Source organism: Bicyclus anynana, chromosome 10, assembly GCF_947172395.1.
Source record: "Bicyclus anynana chromosome 10, ilBicAnyn1.1, whole genome shotgun sequence".
Taxonomy (NCBI): domain Eukaryota; kingdom Metazoa; phylum Arthropoda; class Insecta; order Lepidoptera; family Nymphalidae; genus Bicyclus; species Bicyclus anynana.
In genome coordinates, this window is record NC_069092.1 from 12669304 (window position 1) to 12690463 (window position 21160).

At 36.4% G+C, this 21160-nt stretch overlaps 1 protein-coding gene across 3 annotated transcripts in view; it reads right to left on the reverse strand.

The window, feature by feature from the left end:
• The window catches only part of LOC112046929 (angiotensin-converting enzyme), a 124754-nt gene that overhangs the window by 38095 nt on the left and 65499 nt on the right, over window positions 1–21160 (reverse strand). The window lies entirely within an intron of this gene.

Here is a 21160-nt window from a genome sequence, read left to right on the forward strand (position 1 = left end):
CTACCCTGATAACATTACAAACCTGTGTTTAAGAAGGAATTTTAGATTTTATACAATGCTCTATTTTGTATAATGCCTACCCTAGTTAAAATCCTTTTGCACGCCAATGTTATCTACTTATTCTCAGCTCACTGCTGACCAAGAGTCTCCTATCAGAATGAGAGGGGTTAGGCCAATTTTCGAACTTACTGGGCTATCACGTCTTTTAAACTATACCCAATTTAGTTTACTAAACATATTATTACCTACATTCCTATCTGTTTCTGAACAGTTTTATCGTGCCTATAAATAACTGTAATCACACTAGTATGACTTATAATAAACTAGCTGACGCCTCGCGGTATCACCTGCGTGGTTTCCGTTCCCGTAAGAATACGAGGATAATATATAGCCTATATCCTTTCTCGATAAATAGGCTATCTAACACTGAAAGAATTTTTCAAATCCGACCAGTAGTTCCTGAGATTAGCGCGTTCAAGCAAACAAACAAACTCTTCAGCTTTATAATATTAGTATAGATACGAAACATTCTCTAAGTCTGCACTTGCTGGTTCATTTGGAGCGAAACAGACGCGATTCGGGCAATTTATTTTATTGTGAATTTGATGTCCGTCTCGTAAATCGTAACTCGTCGGGCGTGTTGAAGGAGAATTTATTTATATATATAAATAATAATTCAAACATGATGTCGAACAGAGTATATTATATTATTTACGACGGCGGAAGCACTGAATAAACAAAAGCATTACCCTCGTTTACGTGAAGTCGGGTTTATCATCTTAAATATATACTTACTCATACATTACCTAACAGTGTAACTCCCTCTTTATTACAATGGTTTTTTTTTCTCTTATTTATTTACTTATCTGTCATCTTTTTTTTAACAATGTTTAACAAAATATAATACAAAACACTATTATAAATTTATAATAAAACATATTGGAGTTCAGGTTTCCAGAGTGAGGAACCTCTTCACAATATGCATCGTCTCAAGAATCAGTGCCTTCTATATCCGACCCTTGATCGAAGCTTTTTGCTTGAGTCAACAATAATAGTTGACTCAACACATGGGGGTAATCTCGTAAGCAAGGTCCAAGTATTTTGATACTTTTTCCCTTTCAGCTTTAACCAGATTATCTTCATGTGGAACAGTAAGTAATATCAACAATTATGGCACGGCACACTGGACGATCGAAGAGCACTATATCAGGTCTATTGGCAACAATATATACCTATCAGTGAATAGAGTATAGATACGAATAGACATAAATATTCGTTGACAGAACTATACTAAAACTCAATGCATCACAAAGAAGCTGTTAAAACACTATATCTTAAAATATATACTTTACCTTAGTTACAAAGTAAATAACGCACAAGGGAAGCTGATGAAAACAGCTATCAGCGTCACCCGATACACAATGTCATTCCCTGTTGAATGAAACTTTAATTTAAAGCTCATCTGTATTCAGATACTAAAATTCTTTATTAAAATTTTACGCTACAAAGATGTAAAGCAACACACAGACGCTTCAACTTCAGCGCTCTTTAAATTGGCTACCGACTTGTTGTTTCTATCTTATAAGGTAGTGTTGGAACTAGGTCTCACATATGCAACACTCTACTATTTATCATCTAGCGCATGTTATCATTAACCGACTTCCAAAAAGGAGGAGGTTCTATGTTCGGCTGTATGTATGTTTTTTTTTTTATTGACACGATAAATCCTACACAAATTGTCATACTTTAAGGTGTTGCTTATTTAATTCGCTACTTTAGCGTTCCGGCACGATTTTGTGTAGAAACCGAAAGGATATTAATGATACTCCTAACAAGTTAGCCCGCTTCCATATTAGATTGCATCATCACTTACCATCAGTTGAGCTTGTAGTCCCTTGACTACAAGTTAACTTGTAGAAAATAAAAGAAAAATCGCTTTAGTATTAGAAAACTAAAACTAATAATGCTCTTTGTAACTTAAATTATGCTCTTAGTTACTTAAATTATAGTCGCCGTATAGGCTCAAGATCATGATTCGAGCTTTTTGCGTTCCTATCAGTATACACTATCCTTTGATATGGACACTCCTCTCTATCTTCTCCTCTTCCCTACTTCTAGTATTTCAGCTTTTACTTACTGACAACCATTTTAGTGCACTTGAATAGTCACCCTAAATACCAATGAAGTGACCGACAGGTGAAAAAAACGATAATTAACGTTATAAAAATAATTGTTATAAACAAAAGCAGACTAATGAAAGTAAAAAATTAAAAATATTAACTACCCAATTTGTTGCTACGTCTGAAGATAGTTTAAAGCAAACAGTTTGTCCTGGTTTTCTTAAGACGTACCCGTGTCCCGGTTTAAGCCTTAAACAAGGGTATGAAGCTAAATAAGCTCAGGTGCATTATGCAGAGTAGGTACATTGTACAAGTGGCAAATTTATGACAATGGCCTTCACGGAACTCCTACTCAAGTTGCAACTGCAAGTATAACTAGCACTGCTAACTTTTGTTCACAGTTTCACACTATCTTATTCTACATGTTGAACTTGGCTTGACAATGTTATACACACGCCAAAGTATAACTTCTTATGCGCATTTTTATAATACGACATCTTAGCGCTTGGCTGTGATGAACCTGCAGTGTTAATTAGTGACGATGCAGTCTAAAGGCCATATCCCACTAGAGTATTTGCGAGCGATTTAAAGCGAGGCGATAGCTTAGCAAACGAGTTGTACATAATTTGTATACTATATACACACACGATTACATAATTGTGACCTCAAACATCTATATCTCAACTAACGATGGCTTCGTTTTGAAATTACAGGGGCAGGTTTTTATTAAAATATTTATTACAATTTTTCGATCTTTTCGCGTCCTAACTGCAATTTGACTGCTAGTTATACTTTTCTCTCAACTAGCAGCATATTCTACCTGCTTTCTTAATTGTTTTCTGCGTCCTCGAAGTAAAGGTAACAGCTACGTTTAGGAAAATTAAAAGAATCCATCAAGCATCGTGAGTTTTGCAAACATAAAACAAAATATTTTTGCTTCGTTTTGAACTAGCTTGTAAATCGCTAGTGTGAAAAAATCCTTACATAATATCACACTTTTTAGAAGGGTATAACTATCTACTGTATTATAATTTATTATCGTATCTACCATATATTTATTTAATCTTTACTACTGACTCACTAACCGCGGCAGCAAACTACCAGAAGACCAGACAAAATAAGAAAATATAAATTCCTATTCTGATTTGTTGAGCTAGTACCTTTTTGGAGGTTGAACCAAACATGTTGTCGAGGCATCAGACACTACAATAGTGGTCACTGCTTAGGCATTGTAATGTGAGGCACGATTTAAAATTAACATTTTTTTCTTTGCTCTGAACTAGACTAAAATCCATGACTACTACATACTATCTATCGATTGCTTGAAAAAAATAACTAAACATCTATAACACTCACAAGTGATATAAACTATACGATTTATATCTTACAACTCAGGCCAATCCAACCAATACTTGTTTAACCAACAAATAAATCAGACCTATTTCCATTCCTACTACTTCCTGGTTATAACAAATATAATCCATGAAATACTGCAATATATCCAACAAGAACTAGACCGTGAATCATGTAGTACTAAAACAAAAATATATCTAATAAGCAATAAAATCAACCCAACAACAACAATGCTCTTAAGTAATAAAACATACAGTATTATCGGATAACCAAACCAATTCATATAAAATTACTGAAGCAATGAATGAGATCCATTAATATGCTGATAATAATTAAAATAATCTTCTAGCAAATACAGCGATATTTCCAACAAGAAACAGACCGTGAATATTGTAATACTTTAAAGTGCGTACATCACGGTCTACATATCCACTGAGTAGGAATTTCGCTCGCAAACCCGAGATAACTAGTGGATTACTCGAAACGTAACGAAATGTTACTGAAATGGAAGCTGACCTGTTCCATTAGTGACCTGCTCCGCTTTACATTTTAAAATGCAATAAATATGAATTCTACCCTCAACGGTAATGCCAACAAAGTGGCACAAAGGATAAATACGACTAAAATCCGAACTAAAACTCACATTATAAATGCGAATGTCACTTTGGTTGTATATCCAACTTCTACTCTTTAACTTCTCATCCGATTATCAAAAAATATTGTATGTTAAGCACTTGGACTAATTATATAGGGAACTGTCTCACAAGGCCCTCTGTCAAAAATCAACAATCTAACGCGTTTATAAAAACTGCTTTTATCATATGATATGTAGAATCAATGTTTCATTGTAGTAATCGTTTTCGACCCTATAAAGAGCTCCCTAAAATACAGCCTCTAGCCAAGTAGCACGTTCATTCTCTTTCTACGATCGCTAACGCTTCGAAAACTAGAAAGATGTATGGGAATGACATTTGATATCGACAGGTCACGTGATCGAGATCTGTCATTCCCATACATTTTTCTAGTTTTCGAAGCATTAGCGATCGTAGAAAGAGAATCGACGTGCCACTTAGCTAGGGGGGGTGGTTTGTGCAGATGGATGTTGCAAAACAGTCACTAACTTCTAGTTTACTATAAGCGTAAGTCTGCGTAAAAATTACACTTGTACGTGGTGGGAATCAAAGTTATAGTTGTTGGTATGTATGTACGTATGTATGTATGTAAGAACATAAAATATATTTTATTGGTGTTACATAAATGTTCGATGTGTGTTTTTACCTCGTCCCTTTTAAAATATCACAGACAATTATGTTAATGAATTTGGGTGCGATGCAGCTCTAAGACTCCTTTATGGGTACAACATGTTTACATACATCATCATTACATTTACATACCCATATTCGGCTCACCGCTGAGCTCGAGTCTCCTCTCTGAATGAGAGACGTTGGCAGACTTCACATAAGCAGAGAATTAAGAAAATTCTCTGCTTATGTGATGTACTCTGTATGTATGCAGGTTTTCCCGCGATGTTTTACCTTCATTGTTTGCGACACGTGATATTTAATTTCTTAAAATGCACACAACTGAAAAGTTGAAGGTGCATGCCCCGGACCGGATTCGAACTCACACCCTCCGGAATACAGAGGTCATATCCACTGGGCTATCACGTCTCTCTAAAAGCTTCCACAAAAGCTAAAAGTTAGATAGGTATATCTTGAGGTTTTATTTAACAAAGTAGTTACAATCCTACTTAAAGCGTTTCGTAATTATTGTAAAGTAAAAAAAAAAACAAATTATTAATAAGTAATTATTGTAAAGTTAACCTGACTTAAGAACTGTGCATAATAAGAGCTTTATATAGTTAATAGCATTACAAAACAATTCATCGTGTTTCTTGCTAAATTTACTTAAGTAAGTAATTACATACTAAACGAATTGAACTTACTAATCCAATTCCGAATAACCTCATATTCACATTACCTCTAAGCTTTGATATATAAATTAAAACCACCAGACGAGAAAAAGGGCATAGCCAAAGGCATGCTGATAGAGAAAATTGTGAACAATTCGATAATGGATTACAAAGCTTTTCCATTTAACCAAGGACATTGCATAATGAGGCAAAGCGATCGACTTTTAGATATTAATGATGGTAGAAACTATAGTCTTAATGTACCTACCAAGACACCGAAGGCATATACACGTCTTTTTTGGGACTTCCAAAAAAGGCAGATCAGCCGCGAGTTTTGGTCACTAGACCAGTTGGCATAACATGCGACCCAAGGTATATATCGTGAAGAAAAATCGACTAATTGCGGCCGAACCGAAAATATCGCTTTTTCTTTCCTTAACCTCAGACCAATTACCTTAGGACCTGCCTAGCTAGACGTTACTCCTCTGCCAAAAGTATACGCGTATAATCACGATCTAACGTGTTTATATAAACTGCGTATTAAGAATCGATGTTTCATTGTGTTAAAATTACACGTGTGTGATTTAGGATTACGATACGATTGAAATTTATAGTTGTGTGTTGTGTAAGGATACAAAATATATTCATTGGTGGTATATAAATACTTACAGACAATTTTTTGGTGATAATGAATGCGATACAAGTCCACAGGTAATTAGTCTGAGGTCCCAAAACAACGAAAGAGAGCAATATTTCCGATTCGGCGCTATTGGCCGATTTGTCTTTACGAGATAATGTCGTGGGTCGCGTGTTAGGGCTACAGCTGCTGCTACCTGTAACAGATTTACTGTCGTCATTCCATTGTGGTACGCCGATCAACACAGTGTCTTGTCTTTCGCTCAATAAGTAGCCGACGCCCAGCGGTTTTACCCGCGTTGTATTCCTTCCCGTTTGAATACGGTAATGAAATATATCCTAAGACACTCACAAATAACGTAGCTTCCTAGTGGTAAAAGACTTTTAAAAATCGGTTCACTAGATCCAAAGATACAATACCCTACAATACCACAAACTTTACCTCTTACAATAATAGTACCTATAGAATACAGAAAACTATAAATTACTAGCGGACGCCCGCGACTTCGTCCGCCCTTAGACCTCCTCAAACCGACTCTCTCGCAAAATCAGTTCTTAGTGGACGTCTACTACCTAGGAACTACCTCCCTGACAATTTTCAACTTTGTACGTCAAGCTGTTTTCAAGATATCGTGATAAATGAAACCTTTCGCATTTCTTTAATAAGATACGATTACTTCTCGTAGCAAAAGTAAATAATAATTAAGTTTAAGTAAGTAAAATAAAAGAGCCGTGATAGCCCAGTGGATATGACCTCTGCCTCCGATTCCGGAGGGTGTGGGTTCGAATTCGGTCTGGGGCATGCACCTCCAACTTTTTAGTTGTGTGCATTTTAAGAAATTATATATCACGTGTCTCAATCGGTAAAGGAAAACATCGTGAGGAAACCTGCATACCAGAGAATTATCTTAATTCTCTGCGTGTGTGAAGTCTGCCAATCCGCATTGGGCCAGCGTGGTGGACTATTGGCCTAGCCCCTCTCATTCTGAGAGGAGACTCGATGTTTTTTAATCACGTCAAATTATTTTTCGTACAGCCTTTTTACTAGTGGTATTTGCCAGTCTGACTCGTATAAAATCATTATTATTACCCACAATGTCTATAAGATCATAGACTCCGCGGCTCGAAAGAAGTCTCGCAGCTAAAACCTGAACTAAAATTAACAGCACCTTACACAAATGACAATAAGACCGCCATTAGCAAACGCCAATAAGCGCCATTAAGACATTAGCGCCACGTCTACGGGACTTGTATCGTGGCGCGGAGTATAGTGCAGATTTTATGCAGTGTAGACTAAGTACACGAAAAAAAATTTAAAAAGCTGATCTTTGGGTCAAAAATTATGTTCACATTTACAATACTCGGAACATACGAAAACATAAATCATCCTCACTTTAAATGGTACCCTAGAAAAATCTTTTCGACATTTTACTTTGTTTTGTGACACACGGATAGACGGATAGATGGACATGACGAAACTAAAACGGTTTCTTGTTAACTACGGAACCTTATGAAGAACTTTGGGAATTTTTCAACTCCAAGGAACGCTGGAAAGATCAGCGATGGTGATAGGCCAGGTTCGAGGATCCAAAAATGCTATATAGAAATATCACAACTGCCTTGGCGACAGTAAACAATATCCATAATATGATACCGTCTTAATAGCTACCCATTAGCCATAACAAAGGCAAGAATTCCAAACCTTGGCTTCGTCGACAAAACTGCGTATCACATAACACTAGTGGAGTACCCCCATTTCTGGCTCGCCGCCAAAAATACACGCCCACTAAAACTTTTATTGCGTTTCGTCTTTGTTGTATGGGGATTTTATTTTCAGAAAATGTGATCTATAATCCAGTGTAACTTTTGGTCCCGAAGGAAATCATGTTACGGCGTTCACGCTTGGAAGCCTTCCGTTCTGCAATCCATTTTTTTCATATTTTTCAAGGAATATAATGAACGAGAATTCATCGAGAAAACTGTGGGTACGTGATCTTTCAACGGTTTTCAGGAATCCCAAAAGGGCGAACAAAAATGGATGCAAAAATGCGAGGTTCAAATATTAAAATCATTTTAGATCAGACTATGGAATATAGCGTTATGGAAATTTTTAGTAATTGGCTTAATTGTACGTTTTTGATTGCTCACCCGTAAATCCAATTGTATACTCGTACAAATGATAATAAAAAATTCAAATCCTTTTTTCATAATTCTGAATGAACGAACTGTTAAAATTATTTTTTTCATACGTTTCATATTTCGTATTGTTAAAGTAAAGTTAAGGTAAGTTAATTTAAAGACGTAAAGCACCATCATAATCTATCATCACTATTTACAGGTGAAAAATTGAAACTAAAGATATATGAGTTTTTAATAAAAATAGCATAAAAAACTGTGTTAATTTGTTTTTGTGGAGTGACATACAGTATCTAAACGTAGGCGTCCAATTTATCCGTATCGTCCGTATTGGAAGCATCGCATCAAACGGATTTTTAATATTACGGTATAAAATCTCTTCGATGCGATCCGTATGATGCGGATCAGTGGAGGACGCACTCGTATGACTTTCTGTACAAAGAATATGCGAAACTGTGGACGCCTACCATAAAATATATATTGACTGGCAATTTCGGAAATTTAACTTTAAGGGTTTTATTTATCCCAGACTTGGTCGCTAACTATGTGCCTCATAAGAAGGCTCAGAGTCACACAGCGAGCGATGGAACGAGCTATGTTGGGAGTATTTCTGCGTGATCGAATCAGAAATGAAGAAATACGCAGAAGAACCAAAGTCACCGACATAGCTCAACGAGCGAAGCTGAAGTGGCAAATAGTTCAAAGAGCCGATGGACGTTGGGATCCCAAAGTGCTGGAATGGCGACCCCGCACTAGTAAGCGCAGTGTTGGTCGACCCCCCACCAGGTGGACTGACGAGATTACGCGAGTCGCAGGGATTCGCTGGATGCAGGTGGCTCATCATCATGTATCATGATCATCTAGTATCATCGGCTGATACGATGGTGATGATGATGATGAACTTTTAGGGAAAAATGGAAGGAGGGGGAAAACAACGTTCTTTAAAGATGGGCCACATATAAACGAAGTCGAAGGTCTATTAGTGTATGCTAAAACGTGTTGCATTTGGCGCTAGCAATCTTGCAGCTCGCCACATAAAGCGCAATATCAATAGAAATTAATAACCACGACTCAAGGTCATATAAATTGAAATGAAACGGGATTACGTTCACAATGGATGCCTCGACGCTTTGCGCCAATACCCATAACTTCCATCTCTATTGAATATTAGCGAAGTACCGAAGATTACGGGGATTTACATTTGCACCCGTTTCCAATAGCTTATGTGGTTGGACTAAAACAATGTTGCTAAACAACTCACGGACATTTACAGACGGATTACAGATATAGACAGAAAACGGCAATATTTAAATATTTAAATATTTGATACTATATATTCATAATCAATGACGTGGAATCGACGACTCCTCAAACTGCCCGGTTTGCGGAGTCATGAATGACAATATAGTTAATGTTTTGATGGAGTGTGAGAGGAACGCAGCTGAGCATGAAGATTTATTTATAGACTAGCGGACGCGCGCGACTGCGTCCGCCCTTAGATCTCTTTAACCAGCCCTTTTAGTAGTATCGCTGTAAAAATGGAGTAACTTCTCCCATTTACCCAACATTTTCCTTCACTGCCCTGCTCTTATTGATCGTAGCGCGATGAAAAGTATACTATAACCTGCCCAGGAGTATGAAGAATAATTGTACCAAGTTTCGTTAAAATCCGTCGAGTAATTTTTGTTTCTATAACGAACATACAGACATACAGAAAGACAGACAGACAAAAATTTAACTGATTGCATTTTTGGCATCAGTATCGATCACTAATCACCCCCTGATAGTTATTTTGGAAATATATTTCATGTACAGAATAGATCAATCAAGCAATCAATTTATTTGCAGATACATGCATTAATATATCAGTTTTCGCCTCGTCAAAAATCCCGCCTCTAAAAGCACATGGCCCAAAGGTGCCCATTAGGCTGGCGGCATTGCCTCTTTGAATAGCAATTGACAACCTTTGAGCCAGGTACTCGCCAGCGCGCACATCGTGGCCCCTGTCCCTTAGGCGCCGACCTATGTCCACCTAGAACTCCCTCGCGTCCCTAACCCAGCATGTTTAAATTAGGTTGAAATTTTGGTCAAGAGGCGTTGGAACACCATTTTAATTTAATATTACGGGAATGTGCATGCCGTGTCTACCTTCATTTGATTGTGTAGAGCCTTGTGTTTGTGTTTTTTTTAGATTGTATTTGTGTAAATGCTGCAACAGTCACTGGTGGACCAAATAAATAAATAAATAAATAATTACCACTACTTTTCACAAATAGTTTAAGCTTATACTGAAGGTTTGACTAAATGAGACATATTTTATCAAAAATAATCATACCGTGGCTATGGTTTCTCTTGATGATTATTTTTGATAAAATATAATATGAATCGTTTATACAGACTCTGGGAGTATATCCCATAATTCTGGGGTTATATTTTTCAACGAAAATTAATTGAAATTGTTCATAGAACATAAAATATGTCCCTTATAAGCATCCTTATAATTATGACGTAGCCAAACTTTAAAATTTTAAAATGAAAGGATAAAGGTGTGTTTTACATGGATAATCGAAATTACTTTTTATGAAGACATAAAACGTTTTTACTTTTTAGTTAAAAAAAATCCTATAAGTGGACTTGTCTACACCTTGAAGTTATGGGAAATTCTTCCCAGTAACCTGTATATGTTAGAAATTTTCGAAAAATATTTACGCAAATATTGAAAAGTGAGCTAGCCTTAACTGAATTAACCTAATGTCTTGATGCTAAGTTAGTATCCTGCATTGATCGTTTCACGACATTATACCTCATTAACGTTTAATCATTACCATCTGCATATCAGCATTAAATTCATTGTTAAGTGTTATAAGAAGCAATACATATAACATACGAAAACATTGTCTTTAACTAAGTTTACTTCATTAATTATATCTGTTAATTAATATAAATCTGGGTTTGATTTTTAGCAACATCGCATATCGTATTTCTATATATTTTTAGCCGTGATAGCCCAGTGGAAATGACCTCTGCCTCCGATTCCGGAGGGTGTGGGTTCGAATCCGGTCCGGGGCATGCACCTCCAACTTTTAAGTTGTGTGCATTTTAAGAAATTAAATATCACGTGTCTCAATCGGTGAAGGAAAACATCGTGAGGAAACCTGCATACCAGAGAATTATCTTAATTCTCTGCGTGTGTGAAGTCTGCCAATCCGCATTGGGCCAGCGTGGTGGACTATTGGCCTAACCCCTCTCATTCTGAGAGGTGACTCGAGCTCAGCAGTGAGCCGAATATGGGTTGATGACGAATATATTTTTAAACATCTATAATATATTATATACCTTCATAGTAATGTCTACAATTCATGAGGTGACGTTATCTATAAAAAAATTCAAAAATCCAAAAGTTAAATTTGATCCAAATCGTTTAACCCATTTTCGAAATCACAAAAGGCAAATACCTATCCACAAGAATTCGTTTAAATATTTTAGACTAAATTAATGTGGCCGTTTCTTGTTAGTACAGGTGGTTCTTGCTTGTTTTGCCTACGACTTCCTATATCATTGGCAAAAGAAGATTAAATTACAATACCTTTGCAAGATTAGATATATACAGTTATATTGTATATTAGTCCACGCCCCACGGTTTCACCAGCGTAGTTCCGGTTCCCGTGGGATTAGAGGGGTAAAAGAATTTTCAAAATAGGTCTAGTAGATCCAGGATTACTACATACAACACCACAGACTTTACCTCTATAAATTATTAGTAATTAATAGGATGTAAAACACATGAACACTATCTTTCTTTATCATCATAGATATATTATATGTATGTATGTATATATGTATTTATTTAGTTATTATTTATATATAGTATTGATATGTACTGTTATAATTTATATATTTATTTCAATTTATTTATTAGTGTTATTTTTAATGTATTTAATATTATTTACTTTTATTATTTATGTGTTAAGTATAATATGTTTCCTCTCTTTTTTCCTGTTGTACCTATCCATTTCTTTTGTTTAAAATCTCTCCCACTGCCAAGGGTCACTGGCAGAGATCTCTTATAGAGATAAGTGTTTCCTTGTATACTGTTGTTCTTTTTACTTTTGTGTGTTACTAATATTGGTACAAAATAAATTAAAAAAAAAAAAAAAATTAAAACACAAGTCCATAATACCTATAATACAAATTGACTAGTACTAGTATGTGCAATAATTCAAAAACTTGACACTAACGAGTTTACGACTACAGGCTATATTTTAAAAGTTCCTGTTGTTGCTGTCAAAATGGCCTTTACACCTCCCCGCTAGATTTTCATTAAATTCATTAGTTAATTAGATTCAATTAATTAAATAATTAATTAGTTTAAGTTCTGCCGAGCGTCTCGAGACGCACAAGTTTTGGTTGACGTTATCATTAATAATTTTTTTTTATAGTAATTTAATAATAATAGTATGCAACTTTAACCGCGTAGATTTCCATTCAGTTACGCAACAAACAGGTCGAACAGGTAGAAAATGCCTCAAAGAATTATGTTGCGCCTTTGTATCTACATTGAGTTGTGGAATAAAGTACAGATAAACAGTCTTTTTGGCTGGTGGGAGGCATCGGCCGTGGCTAGTTACCACCCTACCGGCAAAGACGTACCGTCGAGCGATTTAGCGTTCCGGTACGATGCCGTGTAGAAACCGAAAGGGGTGTGGATTTTCATCCTCCTCCTAACAAGTTAGCCCGCTTCCATCTTAGACTGCATCACCACTTACCATCAGGTGAGATTGTAGTCAAGGGCTAACTTGTAAAGAATAAGAAAAACAAACAAACAACTATAAAAGCTTTTATACACATTAGCCAATAATCCTAATTCAAAACAAATGTCTAATATACACATTACGTTAAAAGCCCTTCCATGATATATTGCAGATACGATACACTTCTTAGAAGCAAACACAAGTTCTGTTTTCGATATCATCTGGAATATATTAGTTGACCTCGAGATCACGTCTGGAGTCGATAGCGGGCATTTAATTGAACGCTTCTTTGTTAATTTGCTACCAACGATGAAACGAGTCCGTGATTTGTTGGCTGGCATTGAGTTACCGTGTACTACGTACTAGAGAAGTCGTAACTGTTCTAAACAAAAATCATGTCACAACTAAAAATAGCACAGGCTAGCACAGGACTGCGTTATTGTATTAGCCGCAGCGTTAAAAAAAAAAATAGTTCAGTCTGTTACTCGTACTACGAACTAGAGAAGCTTCAGTTTCAAACAAAAACTATGCCATAAGTAAAACTGCAAGAGGCCAGAACAGGATTGCCTGATAGCCGCAGCCGTTAAATCTAGGCCTTATCCTTAGTGCACGCTGTGACAACCAACAAGTGGGACTGCAATAATTGACATAACTAATATATTTCTTTGTATTTTATTGTAACCTGTTGGTGTCCTGCGTAAATAAATAAATAAATAAAATAAAGTATGCGCTAAATGGCTTAGAAAATACAAACAATACAAATTCAATTTTTTATTTATAATATATAAGTTTTTATAAGTATATCATAATATAAAACCTTCTTTCTGGCATGATGAAAGGCCTCAAACATCCATAGCCAACATAGCATCTGTATGTATGAAAGTATGTGTTAACGGATACAATTATACAATACAATTATACATCGAGACTTCATACGTTTTTTGCAGGATTAACGTCGTATGAATGGAAATGAACAACGTATATGCCACTATTTATGCCCTAGGTTACGTGGCGCTTACACGGTTCGCTCAACATAGTAAGCTATGCAGCGATGTCGCTGCAGTTAAATGGTACGCAGTAGTAGTGTGTGTCTTCTCTAGCACGTAGTACATAGTAACTCAATGTCGGCCGGTCTTATTTATTAATGGGTCGTTATTCAAATTCTTGTGGCACTCCAATCTGTGCCGACTGCTCTGTTGTTTGGAATTGTTCCGATTAAATAACAGAGATGGAGAGCTTTTATTTGTATAGTCTATGGCAGTTAGGGACAGGTGTTAGTGCTGCGCTTCACGGGACATTAATATTGTAAAAGGATTTCTGTTTTTATAGCGCAATTTTAGTAACAAATAGTTTTATAGAATAAGTTTTTAACTGTTAAACACTCTGTGGCTAAAACTCACCTGATACAACGTTGGAGTATGCCCGACTAGTTTCGAATCCATACGGGGGCCTTATTCATGAGCTGGTTCTTGTAACGCGACACGATCAACCAACCTTCAGGCCACCAGGAACAAGCTCATGACTAAGGACCCCGTATGGGTTCGAAACTAGCATACTTCAACGTTGTATCACGTGAGTTTTAGCCGTACTTCATAATCAATTAATATGAATAAAACTAACGCTAGTTTAAATTCAAAAAAAAAAATTAACTAGAAGTGTTTTTGTATGTATGTCTGTTTGTTCATATGCAGAACATCTGGACTGATTTTATTGCGACTTTCACTAAAAGACAGTGTTTAAGCAATATATTATCCGCTTGTGAATAACAGAATTTAATGCTAGCCATTGACGATCAAGTATACCCACGTTTCTGCAGCGCTGCCCGTAACGAACAAGTTTCATAGTAATGCTGTTATTAACAGACGCATGGAATTCGCATAAGCCATGCCCACTCCACGGTCCGCTGTTAGCCATTGACGATCAAGTATATCCACGTTTCTGCAGCGCTGCTCGCAGCGAAGACGTTATGCTAGCCACAAACGGTCAACGGTCACGATTCTGTAGCACCCACGACTATAATTGATCGTGTGTTAGTCACTGCATACAGTACTTGTATAGTATACTGCGTGGATACTGCCGTTTGCTTTTCAGAATCGTAAGAATAGTTGACCGTCAATGGCGACCTTTACATGTATGCGTCAAGTCGAGCCGTCATGCACGCAACGACCAACACACGATCAGTTAAAGCCGTGGGTGTTGCAGAAACGTGAGTATACTTGATCGTCAATAGCTAGCTACATTAGGTGTACGAAGTGGCGGGTAGAAAAACAGAGGCCAAAATAATAAATTTAATAGACAATCCGGATAAAACCGGAAACATTAGACCGCGTATACATTTTTCGGTAAGATCAAAAACAAATAGGGGAGAAAGTACATAGTATTTCTTCGCTTTACTATCGAACAAATACTTTATGTTGACTGCGTCACTGGTTTTGTAGAGCAATTGGACAGCTGCCAAGAACACTGAGAAAAAGTCTGTCGTATTTAAGTTAAATTATAGTGTTCTACGCTTCATTCATACGAGCTGCGATGCATTTTTAAGTGCAAATAAATTAAAGAAGAGCGTCCATAATTTTATTTTAATCGACGATAAGTTGACGCTTCACAATGACCTAGTGTATAGTCTGGCAAGTTTGTTGATAACACTCTAATGTTATGCGGGTGACGGGGGAAAAGACTGCGCGGGTGTGAAATCGTGCGTTCAAGGACGTGCATCGTGGGTTTTTAGGGTTTCGAACGTATTCATTTATTGCTCCACGCCCCCTCTACCCACGCAGAATATCGGGAGTATTTTTTTTTATTCTTTACAAGTTTGCCCTTGACTACAATCTCACCTGATGGTAAGTGATGATGCAATCTAATATAGAATCGGGCTAACTTGTTAGAAGGAGGATGAACTCCACATCAATTTCGGTTTCTACACGACGTCGTACCGGAACGCTAAATCGCTTGGCGAGCTTAGATATCACTCAAAACCAAAGGCCTGCCCATTATGAAGTTTACCTTATATTAGGCTTTCATTGAGACCGAATGTAAGAAAAAAGTTGAAACGTAAGGATGGTTGATGGTTTGCGTATCTCCGAATTACTAGAAATGTCCCATTTAATCAACGATTTTTAATCAACGATTTCACAAAATCCTAAGCGGTTTTATGAAAAAACAAACTAATATCATAAATTCTGATGCGAAAAAACTGAAACACCGTTCCTCTCTTAAAACAAGTGCCAAGATAAAAAGGAAATTGGCTTGCTCTAACAAGTTCAAATGAAAGTACGGCAACAAGTCTTTTGTATTGCCACTTCCGTTGATTTAGGCACTTGGTGGAATTGCGTCCGTTGGTATTGTTATTGCGCGGGTCAGAAAGGCGCCTTTTCTCCCCTATAGGGCGAGTTCATACAAACGGGGGTAACACATCTATCTTAATTCGTCATTTAGATCTATATTTTTTTAATTTTATTGTTTTTCATGTTATTGTTATTTTTCCCTACCCTACATCCCCCTACCCTACCCTACCCTACATCGTGTGTTCTACACACGATAGGAAAAATGGGTAGGGAGCAATTTCACAAAAAGTCACGAAAAACTTTGTTAAAGATCAAAATTTTACAGGTCTCTTTAGTTTGACACGAATCTAAGTGTCCAGAGACTTGGGGCATGATTTGAAAGTGTAATCAATTTTCTATGTATTCAGAACTTCAATAACGTTTAAGGACTGACCCTATAGACCTTTCAGTAGATTGTATTCCAGTCCTTAAACGAAGTAACTGATTCATCAACACTAAATTATCAGCCAGTAGAGTCACTGTCACACAAAAAACGTAAAACACCTCTCGTACGTAGCAAGAGACAAAACTAACTCACTTAAGTACGGGTACAACCACACAGAAAACGCCAAAGCTAACGCTTTTAGGTAAAACTCACAGAACAGTTAAACAATATGACTAAGCTTCAACTAATCCTTTGCATTGTGCAACCGATCATGTTACCGTACTGTGGAAACCAGACTGTGATGTGATTCAATTAACGTAGTCCGCCAAAGCTGACTTTGCTATATTGTGTGCGTTTTAAGCAATTAAATCTATTTGTAATGTAAAACAATGTTTATATGTAGCTTAGGATTAATGAGGTCCTCAGACCAATTATTGTATAGGACCTGCCTCGCTAGACGTTACTTTTCTGTCAAAGTATATGATCAACGATCTAATGCGATTATATAAACTGTCTCTATAGAATCGATGTTAAATAGTTGTAGTCGTGTTCGTCGGTTAAAGAGCTCCGTATATTTTTTTGTGTAATTGAATTGTGTAAAAAACGGGCAAAAACTTCTAGTTTAGTATGAGATATATACCAAATCTAAGCTGGTTTTCCTTAGAAAATGACAGACAATTTTGTTCGTGAGTATGAGTGCGATACAGGTCCTTCTATAATTGGTCTGTGATGAGGTTTTGCCGTCGAGGCATGATGTGATGGTTTTTTTAGTTGTAACCTGGAAAATTACAGTGATTCAATACCTGCTTAGCCTCAGAGAACAGAGACGTCAACCTCTATAATAACAAACCGACGGCTTAAAGTGCGTTATATTATAATCGATGAAATTTAAAAAAAATATCATTAATTCCGCAAACCCCATTAATGTAGCGTGGTGAACTAGGTTTCAAACCTCCTTTGAAGAGAGATGATTGTTCAGCCTTGCAGTGAGTCATTAAAAAGGGGCTAATGGGAATTAAACATTTGTATCAATACTAATATTATAAAGCTGAAGAGTTTGTTTGTTTGATTGAACGCTTAGCGCGTTAACTCAAGAACTACTGGTCCAATTTGAAAAATTCTTTCAGTGTTAGATAGCCCATTTATCGAGGAGGGGTAAATATATTATCCCCGTATTCCTACGGGAACGGGAACCACGCGGGTGTAACTGCGCAGCGTCATCTAGTAAATTCATAATTATTGAATTTTAAACAACAAAAAGAATCCGTTTAAGTCATAAATCATCACATTAGACATCCCCTTCATAACCTCACATTTACGATTCACAGATCGATTATGGCAACATCACCCAGAAAATAGATCCCACTTCTGATATTGCGGCGATGAAAAGGAAATGAGCTTCTAGACTTGAGTGCATTTAGCCATTACATGCGCGCATTTAGTATTCTACACTATCACAGAGAATTATTTTCGCATTTGGCATCAAAATGACCTGAGTTGGGTTTTAGAAGAGGCATTGTTGTGCAGATTTCATCGCGATTGGGTCAAACCTTACATTATCTGACTGGGTGAAAAAGGTTCGATTTATGAAGTTCTACTTTACCTGAGCACTTTCGAAATGGCAATTTGTGACTAAGAAACAGTATAAAATAAACTGTCATTCTGTTTTATACCGTTTCGGGCTCGGAAGGCTAACTGGCTAGCACATACTAATGACATATAAGCGATACTGGCTAGCTATGAAATTATTGAGGAGAGCCGGTAAGAAACTATAATAATAATAATAATTAAAATAATTAAATAATAATTAACATAATTTTGGTCTCCCTGCCGGGGTAAATCCTCCGCCTGGTGCATATATGTATTTATGTAGCATATATTTATGTTTATTATTTTGCGTATCTAAGTAAATTTATGTATTTTCCTTTTGGCCTTGTATATATTTATTTTGTACCGGGCGTGAGAGTTAAATTCATGTGAATAATAATAATAATAATCGTTTATTCTCTATAAAACCGTAACTTAATAGGTAAATTAGCTTAACACTATAATTAATGGATGAGTAATAGGTACCTAAACTAAGAAAGAACTTGTATTATAAACTCACTTCAACCCATTTTTAATTCGAAAACATTACGATTAAGTTCACCATCAAGTCTGCATGAAGCTGATGGATGTGGGCAGTGAAATATCGGAATCGGTTAAAGGTTTCGATATTTTTTCACTGACCACATTACTTGAGCGTCCTGCAAACTTGATCGTGAGTGACAGGCATTACAGTACAATAACGAACGCGTTATAAAGATCCTTTTGTTAATTATTATTTTTGGAGCATACCTACAATGACTGGAATTCATATCATCAGTTTTGTAAAAAACATACATACAGCCGAACGTAGAACCTCCTCCTTTTTGGAAGTCGGTTAAAAATTGACCAACAATAGCAGATAAATGTTATTAGTTTTGAAGAAAAATTTGATTACTTTGCGGTATTTTTGCAAACTCAATGAATAAGTACACTAATAAATACTATCGATTTGTTAATTGACCCAACTAAGAAATCCAATCTTTATTAATATTTCGTATACCTACCCAAAATGTAATAAAAAAAATATTACTAAATAAATAATAATAAAAATAAATATATATAAAACTGTCTTACGTATAAATATCAATCAAGACTATGCCCCCTCGTAAGTCACGCGAAACCTCATAAATGAGGCACCGTTTTAACCACAAGAAGCCGTACTGTGGTAAGTAAAAGTAGCCCTAAAAATTTGTCGGCAACATGATATTGATTTATCATAGTCCAAGAGCCTACCAAATAGAAACTTGAGTTAGATAAACCTTTTAAAACCTAAAATTTTGACGGCCTCCGTGGCGCAGTGGTATGCGCGGTGGATTTACAAGACGGAAGTCCTGGGATCGATCCTCGGCTGGGAACGAACCCAGGCCGAACGCTAAATCGCTTGGCGGTACGTATTTGTCGGTAGGTTGGTAACTAGCCACGGCGGGAAGCCTCCCCACCAGTCAGACTTGGTCTAATTGAGAAAACCTCAATCGGCCCAGCCGGAGATCGGACCCAGGACCTAAGTCTAGAAAATCCACTACGCCACGGAGGCCGCCAAAATATACCTATTCAAATATGAATACGTAATTCATACAATGTAAACTACGCTTAAACTTATACAGATCTGTTGACTTTACGTAAAGTGTTACATACGTAATCCACGTGCCAAGGAAATTAGATACTGATTTATTAGTATTAACAATATTTGTACAAGATAACATAATATGGGGATGTTAGCAAATTTCGTACCTATACTAATATTGATAGACGAGGAGATCGTTTGTATAGTAAATTATTTTACGATTATAAAAATTTTTAAAGAATTTTTATTTAAATGCAAAGGTAAGAACAAATGCAAATAATAAGGAAGCAAGACTTAAAGTGGTTCTAATAAGCTTCCAATATCTGACCTCAATAATACCTGGGCGGCCTCTCGCTCTTGTGCCTATTGGACCAGCCCATTTTAGTATTCTTTCAGTCCATCTTCTGACAGTACATCTGGGCAGGTGACCTGCCCATTGCCATTTCCTTTTTAGGCAGTAAGTTAAGGCGTCGGTTACTTTTGTTTTATTACGGATGTCCTCATTTCTCACCCTGTCTTTCAACTTAATGCCTAAGCAACTTCTTTCCATTCTTCTTTGCGTAGTCTGGATTTTTCTTTTTGCTTTAACATCAAGCGTCCAGGTTTGGCATCCGTAAGTGAGACAAGGTAGTATTTCCGAATCCATAACTATCTTTTTTGATGTGAGCGGAAGCTGCGATTTAAATATCTCCTTACTAGCCCAGTATTTATTCCAGCTTATCGCCACTCTTCTGTCTAGTTCCATACCTGCTTATACTTACACATAAAAACCTATTTTGCGTAAAAAATCTACCAAATCAACATGCCAGGTTTCACGTTAGCTGACGGATTAATAAACTGCGTAGTTGGGTCCGTAAAATTTAACTATCATTTACCTAAATCCACTAAAATCTAAATAATGTTACCACAAAACCTCATTACTGTATACGGTACCTATTATGTGGTATACTGGAAGGTAGTTGCTTTAGAAATAAGTTGAAAAGGAAAATTACATCGTTGAAAACGTCGGTACACGGATATCGTTGAATGAAAATGTTTCAAGCTGTCCCAAATTTCTAGAAAGTGTATTTTTAAATGACTTCTATTTATCAGACTTGTTAACTTTACAAGACCAGCTGTACTTTCTCGAGTAATTTAATTAATTTAAGTCCTTTAGTAGATTACTCCAATTTCTTGCTACGAGTATATTTTGTGGAAGTTTTTTTATGAAATAACAGGTATTGTAAGGGCCACGTTTAATAAAACGTCTGTCAAACTTTTAAGACGGCTTAAAGCGAAACGTACGTATTGACATTTATACTACAGCCTTTCTTGATGAGTACTGTTTACAAACAAACAAATAAAAAATGAGGGTATAAATCACTAGACATTTCAAAACTAATAATAATTATAA